We start from the raw sequence: 21,605 nt of genomic DNA on the forward strand, positions 1-21,605 counted from the left end.
ACTTATGTAATGCCCCTTTAAGAGCAACTTTGGTACCTCTGCTACTTCACTGACTCAGCTCTGCTGTATCATGTGGGTATAGGCTCTGCTACATCACTGACTCAGCTCTGCTACTTCACTGACATAGATCTGCTAGTTCACTGACTCAGCTCTACTGTATTATGCGGGTATCGCCTCTCTGCTACATCACTAACTCAGCTCTGCTACTTCAGTGACATAGATCTCCTACTTCACTGACTCAGGTCTGCTGTATCATGCGGATATCAGCTCTGCTACTTCCCTGACTCAGCTCTGCTGTATCATGCGGGTATCGCCTCTCTGCTACATCACTAACTCAGCTCTTCTACTTCACTGACATAGATCTCCTACTTCACTAAGGTCTGCTGTATAATGCAGGTATCAGCTCTGCCACTTTACTGACTCAGCTCTGCTGTATTATGCCAGTATTGGCTCTACTACTTTACTGACTCAGCTCTGCTACTTCACTTAAAATAAAATACAAGGGGACAGCGCTCCATAGCGTGGATCAATGATATACAAGAATAGGGAGGAATCAGTGTGTCAGGAGACTCTCACCTGGTGGGGTTGTGCTATAGATAGAGGCACAACACTCATCAAAGCATGTGTGAAAAGGACCGCAGCCACTCCCGCTATCCCAAAGGAATAATCAATGTAAAAACCTCCAACACCACAAATCACGGATCAAGGGGCGCAGGTCCAGAGAGAAATGATGGAAATAGGGTATAGGAAAGTTTAATAAGACCCAACGCGTTTCGGAACCGCACCGGTTCCTTTTTCAAGAGTCATAGTGTTCATGTGCAGGAGAATCAAACATCTCAAACATGTCTACATCTCAAACATGCTACTTCACTGACTCAGCTACATAGTGCGGGTATCGGCTCTGCTACATGGCTGGCTCAGCTCTGCCATGTAGTTCAGGTATTGGCTCTGCTACATGGCTGGCTCAGCTCTGCTAAGTAGTGCGGGTATCGGCTCTGCTACACGGCTGGCTTAGCTCTGCTACATGGTGCGGGTATCGGCTATGCTATATGGCTGGCTCAGCCCTGCTACTCTCTCTGTGGTTCCCATTTAACTAAATTACTATAGAAATTATAGACTCATGTATTTTGGGAATGGAGAACATATCAAGTAACTGTGAAGAAAGATGTGTGATCAGGGCACCCTAACCTATTTCATGATAGTAACAAGTTGAAAAAAAAAGAGTCAGTTTGGGGAATTCATCATCCGTTTTGATTATTATTATTATTTTTTTTATGAAAGTCAATGGACAAAAGGATTCAAGCAGATTCACATAATTGCATCCATTTTTGCATCTGTTTTCTTTTTCTCTTCATAAAACATATTTTAAATGGACTGCAGTGTGAACCCAACCTTAGAGAAACTTGGCTTCCCCTGTCCTCAGTTTGGGGATGGGTTTTGCAGCTCAGTTCCATTGAAGTGGAATGACGCTGGGATGTAATACCACACACAACCTGAGGACATAAGTGGCGCTGTTTTGCAAGAAAGTATGTGTGCTTTTTGTAATCCTTGATAACCCCTTTTAATAGTTTCCTTTGTGCACCAACATAATACACTGTTCTATTATATGTTCACTTATATGTAGCCCTAAAACAAACCACAACAAATTAGATCATGGAGTAGCTACCATGGAGGCAGACCATGCAACTGCTATGGGGCCCATGTAGCAGGGAGGCCCGGGCACCCCCTTGGAAGGGCTTGGCCTGCCTACATGGTACTAGTTGCAGTGCTGACAGTCCACCCCCTCAGCAGCATCTAAGATTGGCTCCTCCCCCCCAGGGACAACACTCAGAGCTCCTCTGACAGCATAGCGTTCCCCTCCGACAGCTCTTACAGACCACCCTTCCCTCCTCTGGGACAATGTCCTGAGAGAGCCGCTCTTGGCGTTCTCCCAGAGAAGAAGGTGGTCTGGAATTGCTGTGCTGTGAGAGACGCTCTGAGCACCATCCGGAGGGGAGAAGGTGGGGGAGGGCTATCTTATACACTTCCCCCTAGATGCTAGGATTTATAGGGCCCATACTGTATTTTTGCTATGGGGCCCCATGAATCCTAGTTATCCCCCTGACAATGAAATCTGACAAATGACAAACTCAGCTCTGCTAAATCTGTATTCCGCTATGTATTTCTAATTCTATTCTTCGCTGCTCTTTGCAGAGAGAAAAAAAAAAAAAGCGCCTAAATCCTTTTGTTTTCAACCATTTTATACATGCAGGCAGCAAGCTTGAACTTTTATTGATTTTGTCCTATTGGCAAAAAAAAGGTTTTACAGATTTTGCTTTATCTGGTATTAACACATGAAGATTTTCTGCAAGGTTGGGTAAGTTTTTGGTTGTGGCCCGGAGGCTGTTGCTTGGATTTTCCGAGGGGGTCACGGCCTAAATCAATGATTTCCTAAGGAAGAAATAAGAATGCGAACAAATGCAGAGCTTACACAAAGAATTCTAACAGCTAGAATTTTTTTTTTTTTGGGCTGTATCCTCCAGTTTTATCCATTCTAGGAGAGGAGACCTTGTCCAAGATCATACGAATCATTACTGTAATGAGACAGGAGCCCTTTCTCTATGTTATTACTGGACCTTGGACCGAAATCTGCTTAAATTCTCACTTTTAGACATCCCGTAATCCATGTGTTTTGGGGATTATAATTTGTTCTTTAAATCCCGCGCCGGTCAAATCCCCAAACAATCTCCACCTGCTAAAAAACTCAGAAACCTATCTAAATAATTGTCAAGCTTTTATCTGATGAATATGCATTAGTGTATTATAATTCAATCTGCATTAATAGGCAATGTAATTCAATCGGCATTATTGGGGACCATCTAAGGGACAAGCTGTCGCCAGCAAATGATGTGTTATCCCGACCTCGGTGAAGTCCTCTCATATGGAGCATCCAGCCAGATACATATTATGTTTAATCCTATAGTTCTTTTTGATTACAGATGTTTTTACATGCTGCTCAATTGAAAATCGGCTCAACCTGCTTGGGCTACGGGCAACGTCTCTTTTGCTGCTTCCAATCAGTGTAATCCTCAGTGCAATCCACTGGCAGATGTATTCCCGGAGTACTACAATGACCCTCTGTGTTCTTGTGCAAGAGCGAATGAAAGACCTTTAGATAACACAATGGGCAGGGAGGCGGTGAATTATCAGCGGACGAAAAAAAAAAGTCACTTGGAACATTAGAGGCGAAGGTTTGCATTGTTTATTGCCGCAGTAAAATGTAAGCGGCCGGACAGTACGATGTTATGTTCCCATTAGAGACTGGGTCAAAGGAATTAGGCTGCAGTTTTAGGATGCAGCCACTGGACAGGGGTGGCACTGTTTCTAGAATAAAGTCGATTTTTTTCTCTAATATGGTTATGGTACTATTACACGGCTAGATCGGCACTCGTTTACTGGGCCTTTTAAACGGCGCGATAATCGTTTAACAAGGGCTGAAGCTGGGGAGAAGCGGACCACAAGGGGAGCCCTGGACCATGGATGGGTAATGTATACACTTTGCAAATCGTCAGTCGTCAGCCGCGCATTGCTATTACAAGTAGCAATACGCAGTCGGCGCCCGACAATTATAGGTGCAAACCTAAATCAACGATCAGCCATTATTGTCATCAGTGTTTGTTACACGGAACAATAATCGGCCAGATTGGGCCAGTTCCGCCAATTATCGTTCCGTATAATAGGGCCCTTAGACTAAAGGGGTAAAGTTTTTACCTCGAAGAGAGTGCCTACATGTTATGTGAAGTCTTGTCGGCCATGGAAACTGATAATGTGCATGAACAACTTAAAGTAACGGCCGTTATTCCATGCATTGTGTGAAGACTGGAAATAATGGACTTTTTTTTTTTTTTTACTGTGTGAACATGGCTTAAGTATGGCTTAAGTATGAAGTACAGCTTTTATTTCAGGTACACCAACCGCATATTTTACACATATAGGCTATGTTCCCACAACATTTTTTCAGCTCTGTTTAAAATGATGTCCGTCATTTTAAGTCTAAAATAACGGACGTCATTTAGCAGCCTGGCCACCCCTTGTGCAATGACGGCTGTTGGCACATTATTCTAGTTTGGGGTTACTAATTGGCCTTTGGGTGTGTCTTTAATTTTTAAAGTCCATTGAATTTAACATAAAAAAACTGAGAAAGAACAATGAAAAAAGAAAAACTTGTGTGTGAACAACTAATAAAAAACACCCGCTGTTTGCAAAAGACTTCATAAAACAATTGTCACGATCATTATTTTGACGTCCGCGGTGATAATGTCCATTATACAACACATTGGGGGAGATTTATCAAAGGGTGTAAAATTTAGACTGGTGCAAACTACCCACAGCAACCAATCACAGCTCAGCTTTCCTTTCAGCACTGCCTAAAGCTGACGTTGTGTGAACATAGCCATATACTGACACGAAGAAATTACAAGCCTTTTCCCTGCTTAACGGGCCATCGTATCTACGTTTCAGTCCCTCGTTGGGCTCAATGGTAAGAGGCCTGGGGCTCAGACAATCTCCAGATTCTAAATCCCTTATTTATACTTCTAGAAAACACAGTTAGGACTGGGTCTATGTGCATAGCCGGTAGTCCAGCTAGAGTAAAGGTGGCCTCATTTCTTCAATAACTTTTACACGACAGGTATATCTCCCATCCTCCCCTTACACATGAAAGCTTAGTACAGCCAAATGTTCAGCTCTGGCAGCGGCTTATCTCTTCAAGAACAAAGGGTTTGGGCGGTGGTTTAGCTACGAGCAGCGAGTTTGGCCTAAAGACGTATAAACTGTGTGTAGTGTAGTGTTTGATCGATAGGGGAAGCTACAGTAATAGACAGCTATTTGTGTGGACCAAACTCTACCAGTGTAAACAATGCTCTATACTGTACCTTCATAAAAGTGAGTTGCCCAGAGGTTGAAGCCCCACTTCTCATTAAAGGGGTACTCCAGCGAAAAGCTTTGAAGTAATTGAAACACAATACACAGTTGTATAACTTTGTAATATGCTTCAATTACCTATCTGCCCCCCTTCCCTATCTTTTCCCCCCTCATCCCCCCTCCAGGAAGTGAAGTAAACTCATTCTTACCTAATGATTGTTGATCCCAGGCTTTTCTGTGGCAGCCATTTTCAAGAGGGAGGCGGGTCTAAGCCCTTTTAAGCCAGCCTCCCTTTGTCAGATGACTCAGGTTGCTCAGCTCTGATTGGCTGAGCAAGATGTAAGCCATCTAACAGTTTTACAGAGTCAGTTAGACATCACTTGAGACAAAGTGCATCATGGGAAAGCCCAAACCAGGAAGTAAAGAAAAAATGAAGACACCAACTGGAGCTTCAGGGACCTGCAAACAGCGGGAAATTCAAACTGAGACAAACTCAGGAGGGATGGTAAATGTAAATGACGGATTGTTTTTTTTTTATTTTTATCAGCGCCGGAGAACCCCTTTAATAGCATGTCTACTAAGATTATAGCCAGGAGAACAAGTCTTGTCCAAATTGTTGTGCGTATATGGTTCATTCGTCTGGTTGAAATTTGTCTCAACAGTCTAAAAGGGAACCTGATCTGCCAAAATTCAACCCTGTTCACTCTATATTAACTGTTAGAAACGTAATGACTACATTTTTATCTGCTGAAATGTTTACTTGTCTGGATCACATCAAGACAGACAGATCGGCAGTCAGAAGTGTGGACCGCAGGCAGATCTCTCGGTAACAGGAGACAATTAGCTCCTGACAAGCTTGTGTTCATAACTGACTCATATCTGGATTTCTTGCCATCCCCTGGAATCAGTCCCTGTTGTGTAAAATGACACAGGAATAGTCTATTTGGAGCTGATGTGTTGCTGATATTGTACTTCACATTTACGGAAAAGAAAAATGTCAAAATGCAGTCATTTACGCAGTATTCACTTTTCATCTGAGCTTCAATGCTCTTGTCAATGGGGATCTACCGTTACCCTTTATAAACGGAAGAAAGTGACAAAAATCCAGTTTTCTGTACAAAGGTGCAGTCTATGCCTAGGGAGACTTGAAAAGCAGAAAATTGTAGACCACTTATAGAACTATTGCAGTCTACTTGCTGGTTCAAGGCTGAAAGTGAAGAAACGGCAGTATCGGCTGTGCCCTGGTGATTTACCAGAGGCCTTTTATCTGGGTTACATATGGAGATTAACACATGAAGTTTAGTTCCAACTAGTTTTTACTATGGTGTTATGCAACGGATAACTCTATTATTGTTAACTAACCCGAAGCCAGCGCTGCATTGCCACATCGATACATTAAATCAGACCATAATAATATAGCAGTCATATAATTGCATTGTAAGTAGGGACTGACTGGCCCCCAAGGGAGTTGGTGAATCCTCTGGTGGGCTGCTGAGATGAAACGGGCTCCCTCTTGTGTCTTCTTTTAGACTGTTTAAATAAATTTGCACCACTATGTCTCTGTGGCTAAGTGGCAAGCTATTTTGCCATATGTGTCCTGTGTCAAAGTAGTGGCGGCCCATTTTCTCCCTTACTAGGCCACCTTCTAAACTCAGAATGATACCAGATTAACTTTCCTTTCCCTGTTTGTCTGCAGTATCTTGCCCAAAAGTATAACAATACATTTGTTAGGAATCAGGGACAGGTTGACACAAGGACAGGTGAGCCCTGACACTGGCACCCGCCCCACTGTCCCTCCCTACTTGACTCAGGAGCCCTAGGTGGCAACGGACAACTGGTCGACAAATCTTGACCTATGTAAGTGCAACAAAGAACAAAATAAGACAAACACACACAATAAGGCAAAGTCAAAAGGTCCGGGTCAATAAAAAACAAGCGGCGCAGTACAATACTAAATCCAATGGGGTAGTAAAAAAGTCAAGAGCCAGAAGTCAGATAACCAGAAATACAATGCAAGATATACTGCTAGGTCAAGATACACTAGTAAATTAGGCACTATCGCAGGCAAGGAATGAAACACAGGGAAAGATACTTATGGAGCTGCGCTGCGGAATCTGTTGACGCTATACAAATAAATATTATTATTATTATTATTATTATTATGGAGCCTGGAGTATCAGCCCCAGGTGTGATTGGGGCTGAGGCTCCAGGTCCAGCAACACTCTGACAGCTTACTGGTGGTGTCAGCTGTCAATCATAATCACTGCAAACATGCCGCACCTTTTCCGAAGCTCCGACCGCAGGTACATGAAAGGTAAGCGCCAACGCCCCCAGGAACCAGGCCGGCTGATAGGGACGCCGTCCCTGTGCTCCCTCTTCCTGACAACATTAGTTCCCTTTAAAATGCACATCCCCCATATAGCTCTGTTAAGTGAAAAACAAAAAAATTAATTTTCCTAGAAGGAGAAAAAAAAACTGCCAACAAAATTAAGGGGCCAACAGTGGGACACATAGTGCTAGAAGGGTTATAGATAGTAAATAAAGCATGACTATAACATCATGGAGACCACATAGTCATCAGCACTGTGCCCATTCAACTACTGATGGTAAAAGCATGTGTATATAAGCATAAGACCTAAAAGTGATCAGGTAATATTTTCACGTACAGTAAGTGTGGGGTGCCCCCCCATCTCCCCTCAAAACCCCAGTCCATGGGTAGGTAGACCATCTCACAGCAGTTTTATAACTGTATTTTACGACTATACGTGGTAAGATGTATAGTTGTCCAAGTTTGGTTCATAGAGATGATTTTTCTTTTCCATTTTATGTCTAATCCAATGTTGAAGGCTTCAGTTTTCTCTTCCATTTCCATACTAGAAATTCTAGTTTTGCTTGATAATACACCAGTATAAATTGGAGCCTAACCAGTCGAAAATCTAAATTACAGTCCAATAAATGTATTATTCTTAGTACAAAGTACTTGTGCTCAGAATTCTACATGTTCCTCATATATGAAGTGTTTTACAATGGACATGCAAAGTAAATATAGAAAAGCAAAAAAAAGACATAAAAATAACATAACTAACAAGTAATAATTTGCTTTCCTCCGGCGCTGGCCTACCAGCAGAGCACACACGTAGATCCCCGCTGCCTCGCAGACAAGCATGTTTTAAAAGCCATTCAGTTGAGCACAGCGCAGTCCTATAAAGGAGCATAAAATGTCAGTGTACAATGGGCTTTAGGTCTTACCGTGCGCCAGACAGCTGGTACCACAGATGAGAACGACTGCATCTAATGTTCCATGAAATTAATAGCAGTAATTGGGGAAAGGTGGAAACAGGAGTGACAGTAGTTCAGGACTCTTTGTGCACGGAATCATTATACAAATATTTATCTAAAATGCAGCCCAAAAACGAGGCAATATGCCTCACATCTCCGCATGTTAGTATCACATAGGTAGGGATGGAAGACACGGTATTCTCTATATTTTAACCAACTACCCAAAATATTTATTTCTTGCTTATATTACAGCAGTGGTGTCCACTTTTAATTCCCCACCATGCAATAGTTAGGAATTAGTTGGGTCAGGGGTGAAAGTTGCAACAGGACGTTTCGGCGTCAAGCCTTCCTCAACTGTCAGTTGAGGAAGGCTTGACGCCGAAACGTCCTGTTGCCGTTGTATAAATTTTTCTGATGGACTTTTTACTAACAATAAAAATTTATGAAGTATGATGGTGAGTGCCGAGAATGAACTTCTATATCCTTCTCTGTTCAATTTGGCATCTTAAAGGGTCTGATCAGTAGGGGGTCCACCGCTCACATTCTCAAAGATCATGACCCCACAAACCACACCCCACCGAAGGGTTTACTGTGTTCTTAAAGTTACATGGACTAGCACCACACTATTTAAAGTGTACAGGGCTGTCAAGGGTGGTCAAGTGTTGTACTCAACCTCTATAAGCTACAGTATGTCATTAATATGACCTGTTACTGGTGTGACGTTAAACAAATTTCAAATGAACAAGTATTTCTGAAAATGCAGATATACGTACGCTTACCAATCCCCTAAGTGCCTTCTTTGTTTTGTTGCCCTTGGTTATGACCATCCTTGGTCATCCACTTAGATGGTCAAGCATTCTCAGTTTATCTGCATATTGCTTGTTAGTCCCTACTATGTACATAAGCATGGGGGAATTGTGAAAATACCTATGCTCATGGCAATAGGAGCATCACAGTTTATAAAGAAAACCAGGTAACCAGGTAATTTTACCTAACAAACAGCACAATTGTACTCCCTTACATGTAGGTGTGTGGTACACATCTGGGTTTACCAACTTTGCTTTGTGGGAAAACATCTTTAAAGCAAATATACCAATTCGCTTAGTTAATTCTTTTTTTTACATTACCTAGTTGGCACCTGCACGGCGATCCCGGTGGTGCGGTCCATTTTTCAAAATGTTTCACTTTACACCATGTTTGATAAATCTCCCCATGTGTCCTTATTAAACCGGTAGATACCCCCTACTCCCCCACAGTATTACAAACACAAAATAATATGAAATAAGACTTGGAAGGGTAACAGTTACATTTCCAACAGTTACATTTCCAATGTTCCTGTTTATTCCTCTTCCTCTCATTACAGTTCACAGATATGAGGCTGGTCCATTACTTACAAGATTTTCATTTTGTGATTAAGAGCTATTATTAACGGCTTAGCTCGGAAGTCTGCTTCTCACTAGTAATACTCTACACGGCTGCTCTATACAAGCAAAATATCAGCATTATCTTTAGGGATTTTAAAAGTACTTGAGAGTTAACTGGAGATTGCTTGTAATATTATTACTTGGGATGTTACATACATACTCCACACTTGGAATGAAGCACCCATTAAACAATTACTGACGGAACTAAGCGATAATCATACGGTTGAATAGTTTAACGATTGAACGACGAACGAGAAATTGTTGATCGCTTAATAAGACCTGGTACTATTTTTATCATTGCTCGTTCGCAAATCTTTCGCATGCAATAAGACGTCATTCGGTCATTCGCAGTAGCGACAAACGCCATAGAGACGACAAGACAACCGCAAGAACGATCATATGTAATGATCATGTTCCGTGTAAATGGGTGAACGATTTCAGGTCGTTTGCAGTAGCGGTCGTTTGAGATCGTTTATCATTAACGATTGTGCGAACGATAATCATCCTGTGGAATAGGGCCCTTAGGAAAGGCCATCAAATCTGGATAACTGGATAACCACTTTAAGGCTATGTTCCCACTATGTATGAGACCAGCTGTTCCGTGACCCTGGCCGGGTCACGGAACGGCCGGTCTCTGCTCGGATCATCCCGGCCGGTACTTAAGTACCTGCCGGATGATCTTTCCGGCCGCAGAGCTCTGATGTTGGCCCATCAGCGCGCAACCGCATCAGAGCTTCCCATAGCACACAGTGAAGCAAGCGGCCGAAACCGCTCGCTTCACTGTGTGAACTGACATGGTTTCCTACAGCCGTAATTCATTAAATTGCAGCTGCAGAAAACTGACATGTCAGTTCTTTGCAGCGCAGCATGGGTTCCCGGCCGGAGCGTATACAATGTGTATACGCTCCGACCAGGATCCCATTGAAGCAGAGGCAGTGTTCCACTCCGCACTACGGGTCACAGGTTTTACAGGGTAGGTTGAGTAAATGCTCGACTCGGAACCTCGCGTTGCTCGGGTAAATAACTGACGGCCAATAACTGACAATCAGTTATATCTTCTGCCTGCCGCACTAAGGGCCCTATTCCACGGGAAGATTACCGTTCGCATAATGGTTAATGATAAACGATTAATTATCGTTCTTGCGGTCGTCACTATTGAGAACGACTTAGTCATGGAGATCATATGGTTATTAGGATTGTGCCCATTCGATCAATGATGGTATGAGCATGTGTATATAAGCATGAGACCTAAAAGTAATCAGGTAATAGTTTCATGTACAGTGCCCCCCCCCCCCCCCCCCCCAATCTCCTCTCGATACTTCATATGAGGTAAAAAGGATAACATCCTATGGGGTCTTGATCTATGGGGTTATGCCTTTTTTATGTTATTTTATCTTCATATATACTCAGAGCGCTCTGGTTTCTATCCCAGTTCCATTTAATTCAGCGCTGTCCAGTTAGCCTAAAAACTAAACATATCAATCCCCCGGTATCATTTTATTTTGCACTTGTCAAGTTAATCCGAACAATTCTCAGGCAGAACCGGCTCTAGCACCTATATGCCCTGTCTGCTGGCTGTATTACAGTCACATCCCCGAGTAATTAAGTCATGACAGTCTGGGAGCCCAAGAGATGATAACATTAAACAGTTTTTGACAGCTCGCCACTAGTATTTATTAGTATCTACTGTACGTCGGCTGCGGATATTTAGCTTTTTTTACGCATTGAGCTGGAAGCAACGCTGAAAATAGATTTATGCTAATTGTATATAAAATGGTGTTTGTACTGATGTAAGTGTTAGTTGTCAGGTACTGGGAGGAGTGTCATATACTCTATTATATCCCTTGCCTAAGGCTGATGAAACGCAAAGGCCTTTATCTATATTATTGTGGTTATTTAACCCCTTCAGGACTGGGCTAATTTTAATTTTTCCGCTTTCTTTTTTTTTTTCCTCTCTGTGTTTAAAAAGCCACAGCGCTTGCAGTTTTTTACCTTAATTTTTCTATACAATATGCTGCGAAAAAGTAAAAAAAATTATTTTGTGGTGAAATCGAAAAAAAAAATATTATATATATATATATATATATATATATATATATATATATATATATTCATTTTGGGGGGTTTTGTGTTAACGCCGTTCGTCCTATAGTAAAACTGACATGTTATATATGTTTCTCAAGTCATGTATGTTTGTAATTTATGTAACTTTTATTGTATCTGACTGCTTTTAAAAAATTAAAACCTTAAAAAAAAACAAAAAAAAACTATGTGTTTAAAATTGCTCTATTCCCATCGTTATAAAGCTTTTATCGTTTGGTCTATGGGGCTGGTTAAGGTGTAATTTTTAGCGCCATAATCTGTTCTTTCTATCGGTAACTTGATTTTGTATATGTGACTTTTTGATTACTTTTTATTACAATTTTTCTGGATTTGATGTGACAAAAAAAATCTGCAATTTTGCACTTTGGGGGTTTTTTGCGCTCTGTGCTTCCTCTTCTGCCTCTGGGACTTCTGTTCTCTGTAATGAGGAGCAGAGCAATTAACTCTGCCCCATACACGGCAGCCAGATCTGAGCAGAGGTGGCCAGAGCCCCAGAGAAGAAAAGAAACCTGAACAGGCGAGATTATCCCTAGAACTACAACCCCCATCATGCCCTGCTAACAGTTCATGATGGGAGTTGTAAGTTTGCTGCATGTGGCTCTCCAGGTTGCAAACTACAACCCTCATCATGTCCTCTTGACAGTTTATGATAAGAGTTGTAGGTTTGCAGCATGTGGCTCTGCAGGTTGCAGTGCTACAACACTCATCATGCCCTGCTGACAGTTCATGATGGAGTTGTAGTTTTTCAACTGGAGAGTCATCGATTGGGAAACAATTTTTGGAGAATGACACAGTACAGTACAGTAATATTAAGGGACAATGGCACAGTACATGAGGGGAAAGCAGTGGTACAGTCCATGAGGGGGACAATGACAGTTCATTAGGATGCAGTGGCACATTAGGGGGCTATAACTTTTTTCGGCCTCCGATTGCGCCTGATTGGTGGGATAGAAGGGGGGGGGGCAAGCTAAAATTTTGCACCAGGGCGATCACCCTTTAGCTACGAGCCTGATTTTACCCATGTAAAATCTTATATGTAAATAAAAAAAAAAACCTTTACAGACTGGCATCTACACATAATTCCTAATAACATAATAAATAGGACTACTAGAGTTGTATTTATTATGCTATGTCACTCAGTCACTCCCTAGTCAATCACAAGCTTAAAATTCCCTTATCTGCGCCTTTGCAGCTTAATGGATAACCTTGTTGGGGGAGGGGGGATGGGAGGCAACGGATTAAGTATAGACTGAATCGGCTGATTGCACCACCATAATTGGATGAAAAGACCCCACTGACTTGAATAGGAATTCTCCGTCTATCTGGAGCTTCCACCTAAGTGCTTCATTAGCAGCTGATTTTTGTTAAAATGTGTCATTTTATAAAGTCTGCACAGTGCACTTTCCTATCTACTCCAGACAGTTGGGTGGAAAGAGATTTTCTCCCCTATTGCAATTTTCTTCAATGGATTGTATTCTCTGATTGCCTACATATCTCATTTCACTAAATGTTATTCCAAGCCATTTTACAGCCGGCAATTAAACATTCATTTCTACGGCCATAAAACCAATGCCGAAGAACTTTATATAGTGTTGAGGAGGATAACTAGTAAAACTACGGTCACATCATACCAGGCATCTGCAGAACATAAGGAAAATCTGTCACATTGAAAATGAGGTCTGATCTCCCAGCATCATGTTATAGTGCAGAGGGAGCTAAGCAGAATAGTTTTGAGTAATTTTTATTTTTTTATTTTTTTAATTCATGATTTTAGGCTTAGAAGTCCAGTGGGCGATCCTAATCATTGACTGAAAGCCATATCTTTGTGCATATTCCTCTATAACATGGCAGTCCAGTAGAAACGGCCTTAGGACCCCTGCCGGAACTGCTGATGGAATGGCCAGTCCATGAGCCTGGTCGTGAAGTGTGCAGCACCAAGATGCCGAAGCCCTGTGGGGGTCCCGAGGCCGGTCCCACTGCTCCCCACGGGCACAGGGATAGGTAAGTTCCTACTCATTTTAAACACACACACACCCCGCCGGCAGCCGAATTTTAAAAATGGCTTTTTCTTTGATTATTTGTGTATAACTAATGCTACATGCAATGGACGCCATAAACATGCACCTCTTCTCTCACCAAGCTCCCAGATAATCTCCCCAAGCTCCTTTGAATCCAGTGTTTTATGTGCCCAGACAGTCTGCAAACTGTACAGCTGAATGTCTGCTCTTCCTGCTTACTCATCCCCTTTGACCCCTCCCCTCTCCATAGGTTAAAATGGACTCAGCAAACCCTTCTTCACGTTTTTTTTTCTGAAATGAAGACGGCTTTGCCTGATATTTCACAGATAAGAAGTGAGTATAGAAAGAGGTTTTTTTTTGCCTAATAAAACCTATGACAGTTTCTTAAAATTGCTTGTACTATTGATTTCTGCAAAAAATAAATAAATATATATAATAATAATAATAATAATAATAATAATAATAATAATATGACAGTTACACTTTAGCTTTCACATTCCCATTTTTTACTGGTTATGGATAAGGGTTCCAGACATAATATACATTACTGAACTTGTGAATTAGGTTTATACCATGCTTTCCAGGACTTCCTAGGGCTGCAAGCAACTTCTTCAACCACTGGTAATCAAATGCAGAGCGTTCGGGTTCAGACAAACCAAAGCATTCTCCAAGTTCGGTTCCATCAGTTATTGAATCTGGTATAGTGGTATTGGTATGTGTATGTCAGATGGCTGGGTTTTGTTGGCTGCATACCCATACTAGTTCACTGTAACTAGTATCAGTATACTATATAATACTCATATAGCATATGTCAGAAGTCTATTCTTTAGGCTTCAGGCAGGATTAGAGATTAGAGGATCTTTGTGTATTTATGAGCTACTGGCCTGCCTTCCTACTTCCTACTATTCTCTAAACTAACGTCCCTACTCCAGCATCTCTCCCTGCCTGCCAAATGACGGTTACTGAGCCAAGCATCAGGTGACCTGATGTGGTCAGCCAATCACTGCTATGCCAGTAGCCAACATGGCTAGTAGAAAATGTTCCAGGCCTTTCCCGCATGTTTATTGGCTAATTAAAGCTGGCAAACATGCAGGGAGGAGACTTGCCCTTTGTCCCAAGCCCCACAAGGTGATCGGTGGAGCATGGAGCAATGGCGACCAGCCCGAGGGGTATTTGGGACCCCTAAATGGAGCGCTCGGGAACAGTACAGCTACTACCTCTGCAGTTCCTGTTGCTATGCCCCCATAATGCAGACATGCGTAGTCTATAATGTTATTGTCTATAGTACAGGAGTACGATTATCCTCATGGAGTTTAGATAAATATCCTTTGAACACATGTGTCTTATTTCCAGAAATCTCTCATATTGAGCTTTATAACAATGAAAAATGTTAACTCTATTTCTGACCATGGTTTTTCCACCTGTGTAACAAAGGCTGACCTCTGGAGTCGCACATTTCTGGAGGCTTTTCTATCAGCACCAGAGAATCCAGTGTTGCTAAAGAAAATCCTAGATATACGCTATACAGTTTTTGAGATTCACAAAAATTGGGAAAAAATGTAGCGGGAAAATGAATTATATAATAGTAAAGTTACTATAGATGTATTGGTTTGTTTTATATTATAATCTCTGTATTGCCAACAACTGAAATGTGACAGGAGACGTACTGTATATATTAAGATGCAATAGAAACAACTGGATTGTAAAGGCCTTTTAACATTTTTAAGACAAGACAGGCCTGATATTTTTCCCTGCATAGAACATACACAGGCATACAGTATCAACTAAAGGCAAAACACCACATTCTTGTAATTTTCTGTGTAAATGTATCTTGGTTCTTGGTTTAAGAAGTTTTTAGAAGTCTGCATGTTTTTTTCAAATGTTCATAATGTACCAGCTAATGTGTATCCTCAGGCAGGAAGCCAGGTGCTCTCTGCTGCCACCTCGGTCCTTGACAGGAACTGTCTAAAGCAGGAGAGGTTTCTATGGGGATTTTTCGACTGCTCTGGACAGTTCTGACACCACTGTACAATATGGACCAAATCGTAACTGTACAGGGGCCATTCTATCCAAACTGATCCTTTCGTAACACCCGTAACACCTAGTTAAACATTTTTTTTTAACAGCTAATAAAAAAAAAAATGCAATTTAACCACAAAAGTTATGAATATAAATTAAGACTCTTAATGTATATTTATAACTTTAGTGTTTAAATTGAAGTTTTACTAGGTTTAACTAGGTGTTACGGGTGTTACGAAAGGTTCCGTTTGGATTGAATGGCCCACAGGACACTGACTGTAGCAATGTACAACATGGACTAGATAGTAACTGTACAGGAGACTGACTGTAGCACTGTACAACATGGACAAGATAGTAACTGTACAGGAGACTGACTGTACCATTGTACAACACGGACCAGATAGTAACTGTACAGGAGACTGACTGTACCACTGTACAACATGGACCTGATAGTAATTGTACAATATACTGACTGTATCACTGTACAACATGGACCTGATAGTAACTGTACAGGAGACTGGCTGTACCACTGTACAACATGGACCAGATAGTAACTGTACAGGAGACTGACTGTATCACTGTACAACATGGACCTGATAGTAACTGTACAGGACACTGACTGTACCACTGTACAACATGGGCCTGATAGTAACTGTACAGGAGACTGACTGTATCACTGTACAACATGGACCTGATAGTAACTGTACAGGAGACTGACTGTATCACTGTACAACATGGGCCTGATAGTAACTGTACCGGAGACTGACTGTACCACTGTACAACATGGATGGACCAGATAGTAACTGTACAGGAGACTGACTGTACCACTGTACAACATGGACCAGATAGTAACTGTACAATATACTGACTGTACCACTGTACAACATGGACCAGATAGTAACTGTACAGGAGACTGGCTGTATCACTGTACAACATGGACCAGATAGTAACTGTACAGGAGACTGGCTGTATCACTGTACAACATGGACCTGATAGTAACTGTATAAATGGCCAACATGGACATTGTCAACCCAACCATTGCCATCCAGAAACCAACTGATAAATATGTCCCAAGTGACCATAGGGCATGTGTTTTACATCCACATATTATAAGATAAATTCTGATTGTATCTTTAAACAACAGGCACTAACTACAGTACATCAATGACCATTAAGGGCCGGACGATAATTCTTTAAAGGAGAAGTCCAGACAGACACATTTTTTTAGCAAGTGCTGGGAAGGGGCAGGGTAAAAAAAATAAAGTGCTCTTACCTCCCCCGCTCCAGCGCTGGTGGGTTCCCATCCACTTCCTGGTCTGAGTGGGGACCTTGGTTTGTGACCTGTGGGGTCTGCCCAGCCAGTCAGCAGCCATAGTGGGGTCCCACCTTGACCGCTGACTGGCTGAGGGGACCTCACACGTCACGAACCGAGGTCCCTACTGTGGATGGGAACCCACCAGCGCTGGAGCGGGGGAGGTAAGAGCACTTTATTTCTTTTATCCTCCCCAGCACTTGCTAAAAAAAAATGTGTCTGTCTGGACTTCTCCTTTAACTGGTGACCATGGACCAAATGCTGCAAAAACAAGCGAAACTCTTGTGAACTCCCATGAGGCCCTATGAATATCTTCTATTTTTGCACTTCAGCACTTCTCTTCTTTCTCATGATAAATACAGCTCATGTTCACAAGATTTTGTCATTTGCAAAAAACCATCATCTTGGATCATAAAATTTACTTGTCAGCCAAGAAGACATTGTGAGATAATTCATAAATCTATATCTATACATCTGCAAATTGTCTGCTTGGTATTTTCAAATGGATCCTTGTGTTTTCCCATAGGGACATATGGATAAGCATAGGCCTTTAGGTGAATTTAGTCTATAGACTGCTACTGGCTTCTTTAGTGATTCCATCTACTTTATTACAGTAAATCAGGTCTCACTTACTATATGAATTTTTGGATGAGACAAAAAAAATGGACAAATTATTATTGAATATTTTAACAGTCTCAGTTATTCTAGAACATCGCAGTGCATAATAATGGTGCTACACTGTAAGCTGATGCCACTGATATGCTGCATCATAACACTGCATGGAGTTGATCTTTGACTACCCTACGGTGTGGTAATGTAATGTTAACCCTTTAGGGTGTTATCATTTGAGTATGTATGGCAATATTATTTTATGCATGTTATGGGGCCAATAGGCTAGACAAATTCTGAATGAGGAGAGGTGTGCCGCTGCCAGCCCCCCCTGGTGGTGGTGGTATCTCCCTCCAGGACAAAAGGATAGGGCAGCTGGCTGTTATCCTTCTCCCCCCAACATTTGCAGAGAGTAAGGAGGCCACCATACACATTGGATGATCAGCCAGTCCCTTCTATATGGTATAGACAGGATTGTCAAATGCTTACCTGTCGTTTCAGGTGAATTTTTTGAAGATAAGCTGGCCTGTGTGTACATGATCATTAATTCTGGGTAGCGCTAAACAACGTCCGTTCACAGCAGAACACCCGTTGTTTGTACAGCGTGTGAACATAGCCTAAATCAGTAGTGAGCATTAGAAACTGGATATAAGGCCATGAGGTGAAATTTCTTGCTTACCAAGCTATCTCTCTCTCTTTCTGCCTGTGTACCCAGGCACTCCTCCTATCTCCCTCCTACCCCCTCCATAGACTTGCTTTACTTGTAACTTGATTCCCTATCTAACTACAGGATGGCAACAAGCTGATTTTCAAATCCACTGTACTCTAACCCAGGACGTCACCATCACCTTCCAAATCACAGCAGATCCACTTTAGGCTGGGGCTTACATCAGGGGACAGGACTGTGGAGGTAACCTCTCCATAGCTGTAACCCCTCTCTCCCCGGACAGGGAGTGCTGCTATACTGTGCCCACATCTGCCCTGCTCATTCCTTCCTGCTTCTCTGTCAGCCCATTCCTGCTATTATGTGCCTGCACTTACACTCAGCTATACACACTGCTGCTATAATGTCCCTCCACTTACACTCAGCCATTCACACTACTGTATAGAAAAGTTTCTGTCACTGTCCTCCTGTACAGCTCTGTGATTCTCACTTCCTGATTGGTCCATGCTGAACACAGTCCCCTTTACTATTGCTGTCATGTGACCACACAGACCCCTGACAGCAGCCCTGCTTCTCTATTCTAGCCTGTTGTACTACACTACTGCATTAAGGGGATCTGCAGCTCCATCCTGTATCTACAAACTGCTGATGTTTTTTCATTCTTATGCCCTTACTAAACATTATACTGCACATGCTGATTGCTATACTGTACAGTAACTTATAATATGACATATTCAGCTGTTTCTCATTGTTACGGCCGCGGCGGCGTCCCGCGTTCCGGGCCGCCGCCGCGACCGCTACCTGCCCTATGCAGCAGCCGGTGTCCATAGTCGGGGACCCGGCGCTGCTGTCACCTCGGCCCCGGGGGGCGCCTCACCTCTCCACGCTCCTGTCTCCCGCTGTGCCGGCCGGCGCGCGCGTCCCCGCCTCCTCGGGCGCGCGCGCGCCGGCTGTCTCAGATTTAAAGGGGCAGTGCGCTCCTAATTGGTAGTTGCACCCAATCACTCCCCTATAAATCCCAGCATGCCCTGTCCTTAGTGTTGGAGCCTCTACATGCTTCCCATAGCGTTTGGCCCAGCCCCCTGTTGTTCCTGAGTCCTATCTGTTACCTGGTCCCGGTCCCTGTTCCTGAGTCCTGTCCGTTACCCGGTCCCTAGTCCCTGTTCCTGGTTCCTGTTTCCCTGTCACTCTATCTGTTCCTGCGTTCAGCCTGTCTCGTGCGCTCTCACCTGCAGACCATTGCCAGTGCCATCTCCTGCCTACTGCTCCTGCCACGCCTCGCCTGCCGACACCAGCAACCAAGCCAGGGGTAGCGACCTGGGGGTCGCCTGCCGCAGCAAGTCCATCCCGCCTTGCGGCGGGCTCTGGTGAAAACCAGCGGCCCCTTAGACTCCGCTCCCTGGTGAGGTTTGTGCCATCGCTGGTGCCGGTCCAGTGGATCCACTACTCCGGGCGTTACAGTAGGCTCCAACCATGGATCCCGGCGAGGTGCCAGATCTCCGTGACGTCGCCAGAGTGGTCGCGCAACAGGCTCAACAAATCCAGAAACAGTCACAGCAGATCCAGCAACTCACTGCCGCCTTACAGCAGCAGACTACTGCCCAGCGCACACCATCTCCTGACGCTGCTTCTTCACTCCGACTGGCTCTCCCAAGCAAGTACTCTGGGGACTCTAAGTTGTGCAGAGGATTCCTGACTCAGTGCACCATGCACATTGAACTTTTGAGTAGTCAGTTTTCCACCGAGCGCTCTAAAGTGGCTTTCATCATCAGCCTATTAGAGGGTAGAGCCCTGGCCTGGGCCACGCCACTGTGGGACCGTGATGATCCTGTTGCTGCCAATCTCCGGGCCTTCCTATTCGAGTTTCGCTCCGTCTTTGAGGAACCTGCCCGTGCTTCTTCAGCCGAGACTGCTCTCCTCAATCTCTCTCAAGGCAGCTCCTCTGTTGGTGACTACGCCATCCAGTTCCGCACCCTGGCAGCCGAATTGGACTGGAACGAGGCCGCCCTGTTGGCCACCTTCAAGAAGGGCCTGTCTAGTCGTGTGAGAGACGTGCTCGCTGCCCGAGACCTGCCTACCTCCCTGAACGAACTCATTCTACTGGCCACCCGAGTTGATACTCGTTTTTCGGAGAGGGAGGAGGAGGTTCGGCATGAACATTTACTAACCCGTTCCCGTCGCCATCCCCAGCTGGCGCCAGTTTTCCAGAATCCTGACCTTTCGATGTCCCAACCCTCTCCTGAGATTCCTATGCAGGTGGAACGGGCTCACCTGACGCCTGATGAAAGAATCCGGCGCCTGGAGCAGAATCTCTGTCTCTATTGCGGTGGTTCCGATCACTTCCGGCTGGGATGTCCCCTACGTCCCCAAACATCCGGAAAATGCTCGCACCTAGGTCCGGTGGGACAGGTGTCCCTAGGTGTGAATGCCACCATTCCAAGTCTGTCTATGCCAGTTTCCATCCGGACTCCCTCAGGACAAAATCATCAGACTACTGCCTTCCTCGATTCTGGGTCAGCAGGCAGTTTTATTGCGGCAACATTGGTCCAAAGATGGCGGCTACCCGTGACCCGACTAGCCAGGCCCCTGACTATCTCCTCGGTCACAGGCGAAATTCTTACCGACCGTGTGTACTACCAGACCGCATCTTTAGTCCTCCAGGTGGGTCCTTCACATCAAGAAGAGATATCCTTCTACGTCCTGCCCCATTCTTCCCCCGCGGTCCTCCTGGGACTCCCGTGGCTACAAGAACATGCCCCTCAGCTGGACTGGAGAACCGGGGAGATTCTCAGTTGGGGTCAGGACTGTTCCCACCAGTGTCTCAAGTCACCTCAGACCAAGTGTATTATGTCATTTCCTGTCCCGGCCAAGCCTCTATCCGGCCTACCGGCAGAAGACCAGGACTCGGCGGATGCCTTCTCTGCCGAGGTGTACCCTCTCCCCGTACCCAAGACTAAGGTCGTGTCCTCTCACCACCGGAAGAACTTACAGAAGGTCCCTTGCCACGTTATACCGCCTGATCGCCTAGTACCAGTCGTCACCTCCACTCTTCAGAGAGTACCCCCCGGAAAGACTCATGTTCACCCTGCGCTTCGAAGAGGTATTTTGAACTGGGGACATTCCTCGTTGGAGGCCGGGCACCCGGGAGTCCGTAAGACCGGCCAACGGATCTCTCGCCACTACTGGTGGCCCAGCCTATCCCAAGATGTCAAAGACTTTGTGGCTTCCTGTGCCATTTGCAGGCAAGAAAGAGGGGGAGGCCAAAGGGGGGGGGT

General features: G+C 44.0%; 1 protein-coding gene across 4 annotated transcripts in view; it reads right to left on the bottom strand.

Moving 5' to 3' along the window:
• The window catches only part of ADARB2 (adenosine deaminase RNA specific B2 (inactive)), a 471,923-nt gene that overhangs the window by 434,577 nt on the left and 15,741 nt on the right, over nucleotides 1-21,605 (bottom strand). The window contains exon 1 of one of the 4 annotated variants that reach the window (XM_069958930.1): nucleotides 5,112-5,200. The exons of the other annotated variants lie outside the window; for them this stretch is intronic. The gene's annotated coding sequence lies outside the window, so the exon portion shown is untranslated. Of the gene's footprint in view, nucleotides 1-5,111; nucleotides 5,201-21,605 lie in introns of those variants that run through there. 4 annotated transcript variants of the gene reach the window in all.

Source organism: Dendropsophus ebraccatus, chromosome 2 (assembly GCF_027789765.1).
Source record: "Dendropsophus ebraccatus isolate aDenEbr1 chromosome 2, aDenEbr1.pat, whole genome shotgun sequence".
In the NCBI taxonomy this organism is placed as follows: domain Eukaryota; kingdom Metazoa; phylum Chordata; class Amphibia; order Anura; family Hylidae; genus Dendropsophus; species Dendropsophus ebraccatus.